The sequence below is a fragment of the Bos indicus genome, chromosome 11 (assembly GCF_029378745.1).
Source record: "Bos indicus isolate NIAB-ARS_2022 breed Sahiwal x Tharparkar chromosome 11, NIAB-ARS_B.indTharparkar_mat_pri_1.0, whole genome shotgun sequence".
NCBI lineage: Eukaryota > Metazoa > Chordata > Mammalia > Artiodactyla > Bovidae > Bos > Bos indicus.
In genome coordinates this window covers 36,198,190-36,215,424 of record NC_091770.1, presented here as the reverse complement: position 1 = coordinate 36,215,424, position 17,235 = coordinate 36,198,190, and the positions used below count along the sequence as shown (strand labels likewise).

Genomic DNA, 17,235 nt, shown 5'->3' with positions numbered 1-17,235 from the left:
ATTGTTTTAATCTCTAATATAATGCGTTTGGGTAAACTCCGGGAGTTGTTGATGGACCGGGAGGCCTGGCGTGCTGCGGTCCATGGGGTCGCAAATAGTCGGACACGATTGAGCGATTGAACTGAACTGATAATGGGTCATACAGCGTCAAATATAGAGCATTTCTCGTTGTCTTTCTGGAGGTGAGAAGAGGTAGACCTTCGTGCTAGATTTGCTAAAGACTGTCGTCCGTCGTGTGTTCTCTCTGCCCCTGCAATTTGCTCCAAGTCAAAAAGCAGGAAGAACATCCTTTTTCTATTTTTTGTTGTGAAAGTTTCCTGTTTCTTTTTTAACATAAGGAATCCACGGCATAAAAGAAAATTAATTTTTTCTAGAATTGAGATGCTGTTCATTGATTTACCTATTGATGTTTAGTGTGTATGTGAACAGTGGGCTTGGTAAATGGCAAATAAATGAATCTCTGTCCTCTGTCTCATGGTATAGCAAGGCAAATTACACAGACAAATAATGGTAGCCTATTATGGTAATGATAAAATAGTTAACACATCACATTCCTTCTGTGCACTCGTTTAAGTACTTTTTTATGCTGCTGCTGCTGCTAAGTCGCTTCAATCCTGTCCGACTCTGTGACTCCATAAACGGCAGCCCACCAGGCTCTTCTGTCCCTGGGATTTTCTAGGCAAGAACACTGGAGTGGGTTGCCATTTCCTTCTCCAATGCATGAAAGTGAAAAGTGAAAATGAAGTCGCTCGGTCGTGTCAGACTCTTAGTGCCCCCATGGACTGCAGCCTACCAGGCTCCTCCATCCATGAGATTTTCCAGGCAAGAGTACTGGAGTGGGTTGCCATTGCCTTCTCTGACTTTATTATGAGCCAGGTACTATAGATTATGGGCTTCCCTGGTGGCTCAGTGGTAAAGAACCCTCCTGCCAATGCAGGAGATGAGGGTTCCACCCCTGGGTGGGGAAGATCCAACGGAGAAGGAGATGGCAATCCACTCTAGTATTCTTGCCTGGGAAATCCCATGGGTGGAGGAGCCTGGTGGCCTACAGTCCATGGGGTCTCAAAGAGTCAGACACGACTGAACGATTAAAACAGCAATAAACTATAGATTATAGAGTAGAGGGATGTTAAATTATATAATAGAGTAGATGTTAGATATAAGGAAGGACAGAAATTGGGTAAGAAAGTCTTGCCAGGAGAAGTGACATTACGATTGGGGTTTTAAGGATTTATAGGAGTTTATCAGGCAGGACCATCCTTCTAGGTGGTCCCTTAGGGCTTTTCAGTGTAGTCAGAGTATAGGGCAGAGTGGAGTCAGAGGAGATTAATGCTGTCTTAGAGCAATGGTGACAGTTCCAATTAATTCAGTTCAAGATTAATTCCAAATGGATTAGATACTTAAATGAATAACAAAAAGAAAACAATAGGTATTAAGATTGTATCATGGGTCTCCTTCCTTAATAAAAATTTAGTCAGTTGTCACACACATAAAAAAAGAAAATAGGAAAAAATTTAGAGGAATAATTTAGTGATCTTGTTACGTTGGTGGTGGTTTAGTCACTGAGTCGTGTCCGACTCTTGCGACCCCATGGATTGTAGCCTGCCAGGCTCCTCTGTCCTCTGTCTTCTGTCCATGGGATTTCCCAGGCAAGAATACTGGAGTGGGTTGCCATTTTCTCCTCCAGGGGATTTTCCTGTCCTAGGGATTGAAGCCAGGTCTTCTGTATTGCAGACAGGTTCTTTACGAACTAAGCCACTAGGGAAGCCTGATCTGTAAGAGAGGAAACCCTGAAATCATGGAGGAAAAAAGATGTATTTGACTAAATAGAAATGAAAAGTATTTGTCTACCCAGATTTAGTCTCTGGGACTGTAGTAATGGAAGCTCCAACAACAGCAAAACACTCAAGATAATTTCTGGTCAAGGTCATTGCTGCTTAGAAACTAGGGTTATGTAAAAGAAAATGACTCTGAAATATGCTACTGAGGTAGATGGTCAGACTTGTGTGAGGAAGTGACAGCTGAGTTATGATTTGAAATGAGGAGGAAGCCACACAGTAGTTTCTAGCAGGAAAAGCTTGTGTTGGAGGGATTGAAAGAAGGCTGGTGTTGATGGAGTGTAAGAGGGCACTTTGTAGATGTAGTTTGAGAGGCTGGAAGAGGCCAGCTGGGCACAGATCTGTAAGTAGGAGAGCAGTGTGGTCTGATGTACATTCATGAAGATCATTATGGTTGCTGTGTGGAAAATGGACTGTAGGGGATGTTGTTGGCTGAATTGTGTTCCACAAAAGGATATGCTGAAGTCTTAACCCCTGGAACCTACAAGTGTGAACTTACTTGGAAATCGGATCTTTGCAGATGTAAAGTTAAGGTCATAATGAGTGAAAGTGGGCCCCAATACAATGTCTAATGTCTTTATAAGAAAAAGGAAATTTGGACACAGAGAGGATGGAGGCAGAGATTGGAGTGATGTGTCTACAAACCAACTAGAATTTGCCAGCGACCACCAGTAGTTAGGAGAAGGCAATGGCACCCCATTCCAGTACTCTTGCCTGGAAAATCCCATGGATGGAGGAGCCTGGTAGGCTGCAGTCCATGGGGTCGCTGGGAGTCGGAGACGACTGAGCGACTTCACTTTCACTTTTCACTTTCATGCATTGGAGAAGAAAATGGCAACCCACTCCACTGTTCTTGCCTGGAGAATCCCAGGGATGGGGGAGCCTGGTGGGCTGCAGTGTATGGGGTCACACAGAGTCGGACACGACTGAAGCGACTTAGCGGCAGCAGCAGCGACCAGTAGTTAGGAAGAGATAGGGACAAATCCTCTCCTAGAAGTTTCAGGGAGATTTTGGCTCTGCTGACACCTCGATTTCAGACTTCTAACTTCTAGAACTGTGAAGCAGTACCTTTCTGTTGTTTTAAGCTACCAGGTTTGTGGTAGTTTGTATGACAGTGCTAGGAAGCTAATGTAGGGGCTAAGTGTGGCGACAGGGAGACCAGTTAGGAAGCTGTGGAAATGGGGAGCAATAGTCTACTTTGGAATGTATTTTTTGAGTAGAATATCTTGAATTTCCTGGTGGATTAGATGTGGCATGTTCTTACAGAGATGAATTAATGATGCTTTGCTGACAAAGGTCCATATAGTCAAAGCTATAGTTTTTCTAGTAGTCATGTACGGATGTGAGAGTTGGACCATAGAGAAGGCTGAGTGCCGAAGAATTGACGCTTTTGAACTGTGGTGCTGGAGCAGACTCTTGAGGGTCCCTTGGACTGCAAGGAGATCAAACCAGTCAATCCTAAATCAACCCTGAATATTCATTGGAAGGACTGATGCTAAAGCTGAAGTGCCAATACTTTGGCCATCTATTGTGAAGAGCCAACTCATTGGAAAAGACCCTGATGCTGGGAAAGATAGAGGGCAGGAGGAGAAGGAGATGACAGAGGACAAGATGGTTGGATGGCACCACTGACTCAATGGGCAGGAGTTTGAGCAAACTGGGAGATAGTGAAGGACAGGGAAGCCTGGTGTGCTGCAGTCCACGGGGCTGCAAATGGTCAGATTTGACTGAGCGACTAAACAACTATGTTTTATGAGGAACTGGTGGTGAAGTTTACTGAAACAGGGAAGAAAATAATGTGGGCTGATGGGAATCATGTGTTCTGTTTGTTTTACTTTTTATTTTGAAGTGATTTCAGACTTACATAAAATTTATTTGTAAGAATCAAGCCTAGGGAGGAGGGAGGAGGGTTCAGGATGGGGAACACAGGTATACCTGTGGCGGATTCATTTCGATATTTGGCAAAACTAATACAATATTGTAAAGTTTAAAAATAAAATAAAATTAAAAAAAAAAAGAACAAATGAAAGACTGAGCATTCACTGAGGAAGTACCACTACATATGAAATGTCTGTTCCACTTTAACGGATTATAAAACTGTTTTCCCTCAGTGTCTGTTTTCCTTAAGTGTTCAAATTAAACAATGTGTGTTAAGTTTGTGACTTAAGGTGAAAAAATGTAGTGGAAAAATTTTGAGTTGTAATTAAATTATTGTTGTTCTGCAAAAAAAAAAAAAAGAATCAAGCCTAGATTCTCCAGTTATTAACATTTTATATATGTGGTTTGCTTACAATAATAATAATTTTGGAATCAATGGTTCTATTTTGGATATGTCAAGTCTTATTACTTTTTAAAATTAATTTTAATTGGAGTATAATTGATTTACTGGACATGTTAAGTTTTAGATGTCATCAGTTAGACATCCAAGTAGAGCTAACATGTTGATTAAACCTGAGGCACAGGTGGGGAGGTCAGAGCTGGAGTTATAAATTTTGATGTTATTTGCATGTGCCTGTGTGCTAAGTTGCTTCAGTCGTGTCTAACTCTTTGTGACTGTATGGACTGTAGTCCACCAGCCTCCTCTGTCCTTGGAATTTCCCAGGCAAGAATACTGGAGTGGGTTGCCATTCCTTTTTCCTGCCTGACCCAGGGATTGAACATGCGTCTCTTTTGTCTCCTGCATTGGCAAGAGGGTTCTTTACCTCTAGTGTCACCTGGGGAGCCCTATATGCACGTAGGTATATTTAAAGCCATAGTGCTGGTTGCAATCCTTGAGGGAAAAAATGAGGATAACAAAAGGAAGAGGAGTCATTGCAACATTAGATACTGAACAGCATTGAAGAATTAACAAAATGGACTGGGGAGGCATGCCCTGTAAAGAAAGAAAGTCAGAAAACTGCGATATCAAAGAAGTCAAGAGAAAGCTGTACCAGTTAAGTAAATGCTTTGAGGAGTTGTAGATGATGAGGAGAAGTAAGTAAGCAGTGTATTTGGCAGCATGGTGGAGGAGTAGAGGGGAAAAAAGGCTTGATTGGACTGAAGTGGAGGGCTTGTTTATCCTACATTAAGTTAAAAACATTATGCTTTTGCATTTCAGCAGAGTGTATGCCAGTTTCTGAAAGCCTTGGTGCTGTTGACATTTTGGGCCGGGTAACCCTTTGTTGTGCGGGGCTGTCTTGCGTATCCTTTGATGTTTAGTAGTGTCCCTGGCTTCTGTCCACTAGATGGTGGTAGCAGCCTTACTCCCCTCCCCGTTTGCCAGCCAAGTTGTGACAATCAAAAATGTCTGCAGACGTTGCCAGATGTCCCTTGGCAGGCAAGATGGCCCATGGTTGAGAATGTATTTCTGGTTTAGATTTTAAAATGAAAAGCTTGAATATTAATGGTAAGGCTTTAGGCAGTAGCTCACTGAGAGAGAAGATATTTAGTGTCAAGCAGGGGACCTTTCTAGCACTCTAAAAATTTTACAACTGTAGTGAATACCTATTTTGCCTATAAGGCAAGTGTCCTGTTTGCATTATATCTTTGATGATTCCATAAGACACTTAATCTTACCTTATATTGATGTCATTATTATGCATATCAGTTACCATAGAGGATTTTGAATATAAATATGTAGAAGATTGTCCTGAATCTGTATTAACCCCATCATTGCCTAGAAATTATTCTGAAAAAATAGTCAATATTGCTTCGTTTGATAGTCTTGACTTTTTTCATATAAGTATGGTACACAAAACACAGTCTTAAATTTTGTTTAACTTTCTGCTTCATGGATTCCAGGATAATGCCCCTTAATCCGACAAAGCTACCTTTTTCTGCCTGCAAGGGAATTAGTCTTAATATGGCAATTTTCAGTTAGCCGCAGAATTATAGATCTGGGGAGAGAGCAAGAAAGTTGTGCAGTTATTTATCTAATAAATATGGTTTGGAGGCACTGTCCTCAGTTCGAAGGGTGTTATAAAAACGCTGTTGTTCAGCTGCTAAGTCGTGTCTGACTCTTGTGACCCCGTGGACTGTAGCCCATTAGCCTCCTCCATCCAGGTGCTATAGAGATAAAATATTGCAGACATTCAAAAGAGGGGGTGATTACTTTTAGTGAGAGATGGGGTGAATGAAGTGTGGAAACCAATTAAATAGTCTCTGTTTTAATATGTGACAAGGGGGTCATTTCATGTTTGTGGGAAAAGGATGTTTTAATAGATTCTGCTGGGTGTAATTCACCTATAGGAAAACCAACCAGATCCCCTCATCATAAAATATGTAAAAAGTAAATTGTGGGAATTCCTTGGAAGTGCAATGGGAATTCCTTGGCAGTGTAGCGGTTAGGACTCAGTGTCACTCCCGAAGGCCTGGGTTCCATCCTTGGTTGGGGAATTAGGATCCCACAAGCTGTGCTGCACAGCCTAAAAAGTAAAAAAGTAAATTGTAAACGCGTTAAAGATACATATTCATATGAAGCAATTAGGAGAGTATTTGTATAATTGAAGTAGGGATGATGTTTTTTAGTAAGATAGGAAATCTAGGTGCTGTGAAAGGAAAGATAGACCTGCTATAATAAACCTTTTAAAATTAGTAATTTTTAAAATTAAAAATGTGCAAACCTTTTGGCCTAGTGATTTTATTTTTTTGGACTCTCTCATTTAGAAGCAAAAATCCTGACACATAAGGATGTATGTATAAAGGTAATTCATTGTGGCATTAGCTGTAATGACAGAAATTACCTTTGCATATCTAATTTTCTAATAATAAGGCATGGCTGAATAATTATATGCAAACTCTATACAACCGAATTAAGTGAAGTGATTAGGAGCAGGGGCTCAGGAGTTAGGCCAGTGAAATTCTGATCCTACCTACTGCATGTGTGACCATGGGTACGTTACTTAACCTCTTTAGAGTTCAGTTTTCTTACCTTTAAAATGGAGAAAATAAGAAATGTAAGATGTAAGAACTATTAAGAAGATTCATATTTACTATGTATTTTATTAATTTAATAGATGTTGTGCCCAGGCACTATTTTAAGCACTTTATAAATATAAATTTATAATTGACTTATTCCTCATAATAACCCCCAAAGTTAGATTTTATTGTTTTCTCATTTTACTGATGAGGAAACTGAATCACAAGAGAGGTTAGTATGTTCTAATATAATTCACACACAGGTATAAAATTCTTTATCTCTGCCATATTATAAAATATGGCTGAATAAAATTGTAAATTTTTTTTTCAAATTGAAATTTTTATGAGAAAGAAATGAGAACTAACCAGATGGGCTTTGAGTTAAAAGTTATCCCAGATCTCTATATTGTTTCTCATTTAGAAATATAAAGGGAAAAATCGATAAAAATAAAGACATTTGCTCAACTTTAACAGCTGGCATGCAGTCTGAGGTTGTTTATCAGTAATTACTCCAGAGACTGTGAGACAGTGATTGCCCTTTTCTGTTAATTTCCAATACTGATCTTTTTTCCTTCCTAATTTCTCCTTTATATATAATTTACTCTGTGGTAATAAGAAGACTTCAGAGGACTGGGATACACATTTTGGGAAAAATAAATGATGAGAAAAGCTTTGGCCTTTGGACATTTTTGATTAAAATGCAGCATGTATACTGGTGACAGAATGCCAGCAAATATACAGATGGGAATATGAGTATTGGATGCACTCATTTCTTAGGTACAAGGGAAAAAGGGAGATTGGAAATTTGATTTCAAACCAAGCTAGAATGTTTCTGTTTTCAATCCCATGACTTATACTTTTGTTCATGTGTTTTCCTAAGAATTTTCTGTTAGAATGAGTTTTTAAAGCATAGTGTATGCAACACCTGTGTATAAATACCTGTGTAGCATTCTTGCCAAGCCTGGGTATAAGAAACTTATCAAACAAAAAATGTGGCACATTCTACAAGACAACTGGCCTAAACATTGAAAAAAACTCAAGGACTAGGAATATAAAAAGACTTTTCTATAAATATGTATATTATTATCTATTATCTGTATACTAAGATGTATACTGTTATCACATCTTAGAAAAATAACACTGGTTTCAACTTTCACCATTTATTGGCCTTCCCCCCCAAGTAGGATCCAATCAAAGGTTATGCCTTGTATTTAATTGTCTTAAAGTCTGTTTTATTTTTAGAAGTTTTTATTGGAGTATAGTTGATTTACAACTTTGTGTTGCTTTCAGATGTACAACAAAATGAATCTATAATATATATATATATACACACATACACTTTTTTATGATCTTTTCCCATATAGGCTATTACAGAGTATTAGATAGAGTTCCCTGTGCTGTACAGTAAGTTCTTAGTAATTATCTATTTTATATATAGTAGTGTGTATGTCAGACCCAATTTAAAATCTGTTTTAAACTATAACAGTTCCCCTTGGCCACTGCTTTTAGAGCTCTCTCTTAAGTTTTTTGTATTATTAACGAAATAACTGCTGCCAATTAAATTTATGACTTGCCATCTAGTGTAAGACTCATCTTGATTTCAGAAGTCTGAAAGTGAAATAAATATATTAACACAATATGGCAACTTGCCCAAAGTCATAGCACTGGTAAGCAGTGGAACTGGATCTCAAAGCCAAGCAGTCTTGCTCCTGAATCTGTTCTTTTGGCCATTTCTCAGTGCTGCCATTTTGTTTTTAGTGAGTTACTGCATGTAAGGCTATTTTTAGTACAGTGCCATCATTACATATTAAGTATGTAATGTGTGTAGCTTTTAATATAATTTTCAGTACTTCCCAGTTTGCTACTACTATATGTTTATAACATTTGCATTCTGACTTTATTCAGTTTTTCTGTGCTTTGTTTATAGGTTGATTCTCAAACTTCACAATATTGTTTATGCAAGTACCATTCACTATAAAATCCAGAGGTGTAATTTGAACTGCAGAGAAGGAAATGTAATTGTGTCAGTCCTCTACCCTTTAAAATGTCCCCTTAGCTCTCTAAAATTAGTACCATCTTTGCTAAGTGAGTCCATTTTGTTCTTGAAGATATATTTTGAGCTCTGAAACACTTCGTTCCAATTACACTAGTTGCTTTTCAAATCTGATGCGTATTTATCTATTACCTATCTGTATATCTATATTTTTTCCTGTAACTCTCCTGGGTTAAATCTACTGTTTCATGTTATTCCACATCATCCTTATTTCACATTTCTCTCCCACCTTGTTGGGGTATAAATAATTACCAGTAATTTTTTTAAGGAAAAGATATATATATTTTAATTTTCACAGGCCTGGTATATCTGAAAATGCATTCGTCTTTCCTTCTCAGTTAATAGTTTGGGAATAGAATTCATAGTTCAATCATTTTGTTTTGCTTGAAACTTTGAAGACATCATTCCTTTGCAGCTTGCTATCTAATATATCTGATGAGAATCTCAAAGCTAGTCTGATTCTCCTTCTTTGCAACTAATATTCCTTTTCCCCTGGAATATTTTATTGAACTTTTTTTGTCATTGGTTTTATCATGTTTTATATGTGAACCGTGAACTTCCAGATGTTCAAGCTGGTTTTAGAAAAGGCAGAGGAACCAGAGATCAAATTGCCAACATCTGCTGGATCATGGAAAAAGCAAGAGAGTTCCAGAAAAACATCTATTTCTGCTTTATTGACTATGGCAAAGCCTTTGACTGTGTGGATCACAATAAACTGTGGAAAATTCTGAAAGAGATGGGAATACCACAGCACCTGACCTGCCTCTTGAGAAACCTATATGCAGGTCAGGAAGCAACAGTTAGAACTGGACATGGAACAACAGACTGTTTCCAAATAGGAAAAGGAGTACATCAAGGCTGTATATTGTCACTGTGCTTATTTAACTTATATGCAGAGTACATCATGAGAAACGCTGGGCTGGAAGAAGCACAAGCTGGAACCAAGATTGCCGGGAGAAATATCAATAACCTCAGATATGCAGATGACACCACCCTTATGGCAGAAAGTGAAGAGGAACTCAAAAGCCTCTTGATGAAAGTGAAAGAGGAGAGTGAAAAAGTTGGCTTAAAGCTCAACATTCAGAAAACGAAGATCATGGCATCTGGTCCCATCACTTCATGGGAAACAGATGGGGAAACAGTGGAAACAGTGTCAGACTTAATTTTTGGGGGCTCCAAAATCACTGCAGATGGTGACTGCAGCCATGAAATTAAAAGACGCTTACTCCTTAGAAGGAAAGTTATGACCAACCTAGATAGCATGTTAAAAAGCAGAGACATTACTTTGCTAACAAAGGTCTGTCTAGTCAAGGCTATGGTTTTTCCATTGGTCATGTATGGATGTGAGAGTTGGACTGTGAAGAAAGCTGAGCACTGAAGAATGATGCTTTTGAACTGTGGTGTTGGAGAAGACTCTTGAGAGTCCCTTGGACTGCAAGGAGATCCAACCAATCCATCCCAAAGGAGATCAGTCCTGGGTGTTCATTAGAAGGACTAATGCTAAAGCTGAAACTCCAATACTTCGGCCACCTCATGTGAAGAGTTGACTCATTGGAAAAGACTCTGATGCTGGAAGGGATTGGGGACAGGAGAAGGGGACGACACAGGATGAGATGGCTGGATGGCATCACCAACTCGATGGACATGAGTTTGAGTGAACTCCGGGAGTTGGTGATGGACAGGGAGGCCTGGCATGCTGTGATTCATGGGGTCGCAAAGAGTCGAACATGACTGAGTGAATGAACTGAACTGATGAGAGTATTTCTTTCTAGCTGTGGATCTTTTTTCACTTATCCTTCATTGCACCCCTTGAGTCCTATTTGTTCACTTCTGGGAAATTTTCTAATATTATTTCTTCAATTATGTTTTCCTTGGGCTTCCCTGGTGGCTCAGCAGGTAAAGAATCAGCCTGCAATGCAGAAGACCTGGGCTCGATCCCTGGGTTGGGAAGATCCCCTGGAGAAGGGAAAGGCTAACCACTCCAGTATTCTGGCCTGAGAATCCCATGGATAGAGGAACCTGGCAGGTTCCATGGGGTAGCAAAGAGTGGGACAGGACTGAGTGACTTTCACTTTCACTTTCCATTTTCTCTGTTCTATTCAGAATACCATTTGGATAGATTCTTCCAAGTAGAAAAAAGACAAAGAAAAAAAATTAGGTAATATGGAAGATCAGTTCAAGAGATCAATTTCCTTTGATTATCAGTTCTCTTTTTTGAATATCTTTTGTCAGTGTGGTTTTTTTTTTCCTGTTTCCATAGTTTCTTTCCAATTGCTCATTTTTAATAAATGGAGCATCTTCATGAATTTCTTTGAGGATAGCACTTACAAATGTTAAACATTTATAAGTTTAAAAGCTCTGCTTCCTTAAGGTGAGTTGATTGTTTTATCCTTTTGTGCTTTTGCCATTCCTCAAAAGTAAAAAGAAAAAAAAAAAGGATTTTTGAGCTCTTTATAAGTGTGCAGAGTGTCAATTGTTGGGCCTCACTTTACTGTGAAATGAGAAAAGAGGGTGAAATGAAGAAAAAGAGCTGTTCTTCCTCCTCCCTGTGCCCAAATGAAGAAGGCTTTATTGAGCATGAAGGTGTTCTGATGCTTTCAGGATAGATGGTTAAATTAAAAAAAAAAAAAAAAGTTGTGGTTTAAGCCTGACACCAGCTTTGTTGCTGCTGGCTTCTGTGTGTAAAGGAATGAGATAAAGGTTTGGTATGTCCATCTCATATGGATGTTTTACGCATCCTGAGCTTTGTCCTCCGCCCCCTTCTGCTGTCGCTAGGTTTGGTTCTTCTCCAGACTCTGTTGGAGGCAAGGCTTCTGTGCGGCTGCAGCTTGCTCATGTGTGCGCGTGCTCACCTGTGCACCTGCATATTGGTTCTAGACTGCGGTTTTCTCTGTTCTTGCTTCACCCTCAATATAATCCCACCTGCTTTCTGTTTCCAGAATGCTTGCATGCACTTCAGTGGGACTTTGATAAGAAGTGAAAGAAAATGCACACATGCTTAGTTTGTCTTATATAAAGTAGGTAATTGATAGGTATTGTTGAATAAATCAGTGTTATTGAGAAAAATTGGGCAAAACATACTTCTGTTTAAATTAAAAAAAAGACTTATGACCTTAGAATACAGGTACTTAAAATCCTTTTTTTCAAAAAATGTTTATTTGGCTGTGCCTGGTCTTAGTTTCAGCAAGTAGGATCTTTGATCTTCCTTTTGGCATGTGAGATCTTTTATTGTGATATGCTGACTCTTTTTGCATCATATGGAATCTAGTTCCTTAACCAGGGATTGAACCTGGACCCCGTGCTTGGGAACTTGGAGTCTTAGCCACTAGAACCAGGGAAGCCCCAAATAAATCCTTTTAATTTATCCTGTTTCAGGAAAGAATCTCATTGGGGTTAAAACTTAACAGGGGGTGGGAAAAAAGGAACCTGCCATCTCTCACTGTCCCTCTACCAGAATTAAAGGGCTTAATTCCATTTTGTTCCTTTATAGTGCTCAGCACAGTGCTTAGCATGTTCTAGTAATCAGTGATAGTTAATACTCTTTTTATCTCTCGTTGGGGATTAATATGTGTAAAGTACTTAGAGTAGATTTTCGCATTTGCAGTAAGTGCTCTATACGTGTTAGCTACTATTCTTTGCTACATGAACAGCTGTTTTTTTTTTTTTTTCTGTGAAGCTTTCTCTGATCTTTTTTTTTTTGCTTTCTCTGATCTTGTTAGTTTGAGTTAACAGTTTATCTGTCTCTATTTTGCTTATATTTTATGTCCCAGTCCTTATGGTGAGTAACATTGATTTGCTTGCTTGTGCATCTCTCCAGCAAATGTGCTTCTTGATAGCTGGGAGCTATCTTTTTCTTTTTGTATTAATAATTTACTCTTTATTTTTGGCTGTGCTGGGTATTTGTTGCTCGGCAAGGGTTTTTTTCTAGTTGAGGCCACCATCTGGGGACTACTGTTTGTTTCAGTGCGAGAACTTCTCGTTGAGGTGGCTTCTCTTATTGTGGAGCACGGACTCTAGGTGCAGAGACTTCAGTAGTTGTGGCTCTCGGGCTCAGTCGTGGCAGCTCGAGGGCTCAATAGTTGTGGCGCACGAGCTGAGTTGCCCATGGCATGTGGGATCTTCCAGGACTAGGGACGTCACCTGTGTCCCCTGAATTGGCAGGGGAATTCTTAACCATGGCACTACCAGGGAAGTCCTGAGCTATATTATTTATCCAGGTAGTGTTGGTGCGTAAGGTATTGTTTGCCAGCTATCATTAGTCCCTCTTTTTTGCTGGGTCTTAATGATTGAGGAGGGTGGTGTGACTGGAGCATGGAGAGTGTGCATTAGTAGGAAGTGAAATGTGACAAGTATGTTGACACTAGATTGTAAGTAGTTGAATACCAGATTAAAGAATTTGAGCTTTATTTCATATGCTCTGGGAGGCATTTTCATTACTGACTAGATTAGTTCCATATTTTAGAAAAATAATTGTGAGTGCAGAGTATAGAATGTGATGGAAAGAAGACATAAGATTAGAGGCAAGAAGATGTAGGAAACTCTTGCTCTTGCTGTATTACAAGGTTCTTATTTTAGTTAAGAAATCTTACAGCTCATGCTTGAACGATAAGTCTTAACCAACACGAAACCTAAGTCACATCACAGATAACTTCAGGGCTTTCTTGCTAACTTTGCTTTGAGTTCTTATTAAGATCCAACCAGTCCATTCTGAAGGAGATCAGCCCTGGGATTTCTTTGGAAGGAATGATGCTAAAGCTGAAACTCCAGTACTTTGGCCACATCATGCGAAGAGTTGACTCATTGGAAAAGACTCTGATGCTGGGAGGGATTGGGGGCAGGAGGAGAAGGGGACGACAGAGGATGAGATGGCTGGACGACAGAGGATTCGATGGACGTGAGTCTCAGTGAACTCCGGGAGTTGGTGAGGAACAGGGAGGCCTGGCGTGCTGCGATTCATGGGGTCACAAAGAGTCGGACACGACTGAGCGACTGATCTGATCTGATCTGATATATAAGTTTTAATAATGTTAACATTTAATAGAAACAAGGCACACAACTACAACAGTGAAAGTGCTGCATGCAACATGCCAACAAATTTGAAAAACTCAGCAGTGGCCACAGGACTGGAAAAGGTCAGTTTTCATTCCAATCCCAAAGAAAGGCAATGCCAAAGAATGTTCAAACTGCTGCCCAATTGCACTCATCTTATGTGCTGGCAGTGTAATGCTCAAAATCCTCCAAGCCAGGCTTCAACAGTAGGTAAACTGTGAACTTCCACATGTTCAAGCTGGATTTAGAAAGAGCAGAGGAACCAGAGATCAAATTGCCATATTCGTTGGATCATCAAAAAAGCAAGAGTTCCAAAAAAACACCTACTTCTGCTTTATTGACTACACCGAAGCCTTTGACTGTGTGGATCACAACAAGCTGTAGAAAATTCTGAAAGAGATGGGAATACCAGGTTACCTTACCTGGCTCCTGAGAGATATGTATGCAGGTCAGGAAGCAACAGTTAGAACTGGACATGAAACAACAAACTGGTTCCAAATTAGGAAAGGAGTACGTCAAGGCTGTATATTGTCACCCTGCTTATTTGACTTATATACCGAGTACATTATGTGAAATGCTGGGCTGGATGAAGGACAAGCTGGAATCAAGATTGTTGGGAGAAATATCAATAACCTCAGATATGCAAATGACACCACCCTTATGGCAGAAAGCTAAGAAGAACTAAAGAGCCCCTTGATGAAAGTGAAAGAGGAGAGTGAAAAAGTTGGCTTAAAACTTAGCATTCAGAAAAATAAGATCATGGCATTCAGTCCCATCACCTCATGGCAAATAGATGGGGAAACAATGGAAACAGTGACAGACTTTATCTTTTTGGGCTCCAAAATCATTGCAGATGGTGACTGTAGCCATGAAATTAAAAGACACTCCTTGGAAGAAAAGCTATGACCAACCTAGACAGCATATTAAAAAGCAGAGACATTACTTTGCCAGCAAAGGTTTGTCCAGTCGAAGCTATGGTTTTTCCAGTAGTCTTGTATGGATGTGAGAGTTGGACCATAAAGAAAGCTGAACACCAAAGAATTGATGCTTTTAAACTGTGGTGTTGGAGAAGACTCTTTCCCTTGGATTGCAAGGAGATCCAACCAGTCAATCCTAAAGGAAATCAATCCTGAATATTCATTGGAAGGACTGATGCTGAAGCTGAAACTCCCAATACTTGGGCACCTGATGTGAAGAACTGACTCATTTGAAAAGACCCTGATGCTGGGAAAGATTGAAGGTGGGAGAAGGGGACCAAAGAGGTTGAAATGGTTGGATGGCATCACCGACTGGATAGACATGAGTTTGACCAAGCTGTGGGAGTTGATGTTGGATAGGGAAGCCTGGTGTGCTGCAGTCCATGGAGTTGCAGAGAGTTGGACACGACTTAGGGACTGAACTGAATTGAACTGAACAAAACTGCATTTTAAAAAAATTGTGAGAATATTCACTTTCTACAAAAGCCAATAATTGGTGATGTTTTAAACTTGTTTGTTGTGTTTTCTATCCATTGTTCAACATTTAATGTGTACTGTGTGCATGGAAGTAATGTGGGACAAAGTTTTTTTGTTTGGGAAAGGAGATGAATTGTTTTTCATACACTAAATTTGAGGTGTTTATATAGCTCAGCTGGAAGTACCTTACATAGACGTATGAGTTGTAAAGAGTTTGAGGAAGTAGACTAGTGATCGAAAGTTTACTAAAGATGGTAATCAAAGCCTAGGACTCTTACTAGTTTGCACATCTGATAAACAGTAGTCAAAGATGTAAATAGAAATGCAGCAGAAGTGTTGAGCTTTTTTGCTTTGCAACACTCTGCCACACTTTCTTGTATCTCTATTTACATCTTTGACTACTGTTTATCAGATACACACACTGATCGAGTGATATCATTAGTGTCTGATGCATCAGAGTTGTAAAGAAAGATGAAGACTCAGATCTTTGGGTGGAATCAGAAAATCATTGGAGACCCGAGACTATACGGAGTGGGTGGAGAACAGCAGAATAAAGTTAAGATTGGAGGGACATTTCCAATAAGGAAATAAAAAAAATCTTGTGCGTAGTGTGATTTTATTTTAAAGCCTTAGAAATTCATAAAAATAGATTGTTAGGGAGTTCCCTGGGGGTCAGTGGCTAAGACTTTGCGCTCCCAATGCAGGAGGGGCTGGTTTTAATCCCTGGTCAGGGACTAGGTCCTACATGCAGTAACTAAAGATCTGCATGCTGCAACTAAGATCCGTTGCAGCCAAATAAACAATAAATATAAAAAAACAGATTGTTAAAAGCTGAAAAAATTCACAGAAAATATAGTTAATTTTTGTTGAAAAAAATAATTGGAATATCCTATTTTGTATGTAAATTTTTATGTGATGAGAAGGAATTTTAAGCACATTTATCATATAACTGACTTTGAAAGAATCAGGGATATAAATTATAGGAGTAAGATGCTTACATTGATATTCACAACTACTCCAGTTACAATTTAAAAAAGATTTGTTTTTATGGAAAAGATAAATTAATATGATAGAATAAAATTTTGACTATTCAGTGTTTTAAAATCAGTCTTGAAGGAATAGATCACGTTTATGCTTTCAAATATTCAGTGTTCACATCACAGCAAACTTTATTTCCCTAAATGATAATAACTTTTTATGTATGGAGATGGTTATCTAGACTGTGCTTACAGTTCTTGGTAGATTGAAGAGTAACTGTTATTTATTTGGGAGTGGGGAAAGGAGATATAGTGGCCTGGAGCAGGAGGAGAAAGATCTACTTTAATCTCCTCTCCATTATACAGATTTTTATTAAAATTTTCTTTTCTCAGTATAAGGTTTATACTCATACTTTTTTGAATTCCTAAAATTTAACACCTAACTAAGATTTGCCTCTTGAGAAATTTGTATGCAGGTCAGGAAGCAACAGTTAGAACTGGACATGGAACAACAGACTGGTTCCAAATAGGAAAAGGAGTACATCAAAGCTGTATATTGTCACTGTGCTTATTTAACTTATATGCAGAGTACATCATGAGAAACGCTGGGCTGGAAGAAGCATACGCTGGAACCAAGATTGCCGGGAGAAATATCAATAACCTCAGATATGCAGATGACACCACCCTTATGGCAGAAAGTGAAGAGGAACTCAAAAGCCTCTTGATGAAAGTGAAAGAGGAGAGTGAAAAAGTTGGCTTAAAGCTCAACATTCAGAAAACGAAGATCATGGCATCTGGTCCCATCACTTCATGGGAAACAGATGGGGAAACAGTGGAACAGTGTCAGACTTTATTTTTTTGGGCTCCAAAATCACTGCAGATGGTGACTGCAGCCATGAAATTAAAAGATGCTTGCTCCTTAGAAGAAAAGTTATGACCAACCTAGATAGCATGTTAAAAAGCAGAGA

The 17,235-nt window shown here is 39.1% G+C and overlaps 1 protein-coding gene across 3 annotated transcripts in view; it reads left to right on the top strand.

Moving 5' to 3' along the window:
* The window catches only part of ASB3 (ankyrin repeat and SOCS box containing 3), a 118,352-nt gene that overhangs the window by 804 nt on the left and 100,313 nt on the right, over positions 1-17,235 (top strand). The window lies entirely within an intron of this gene.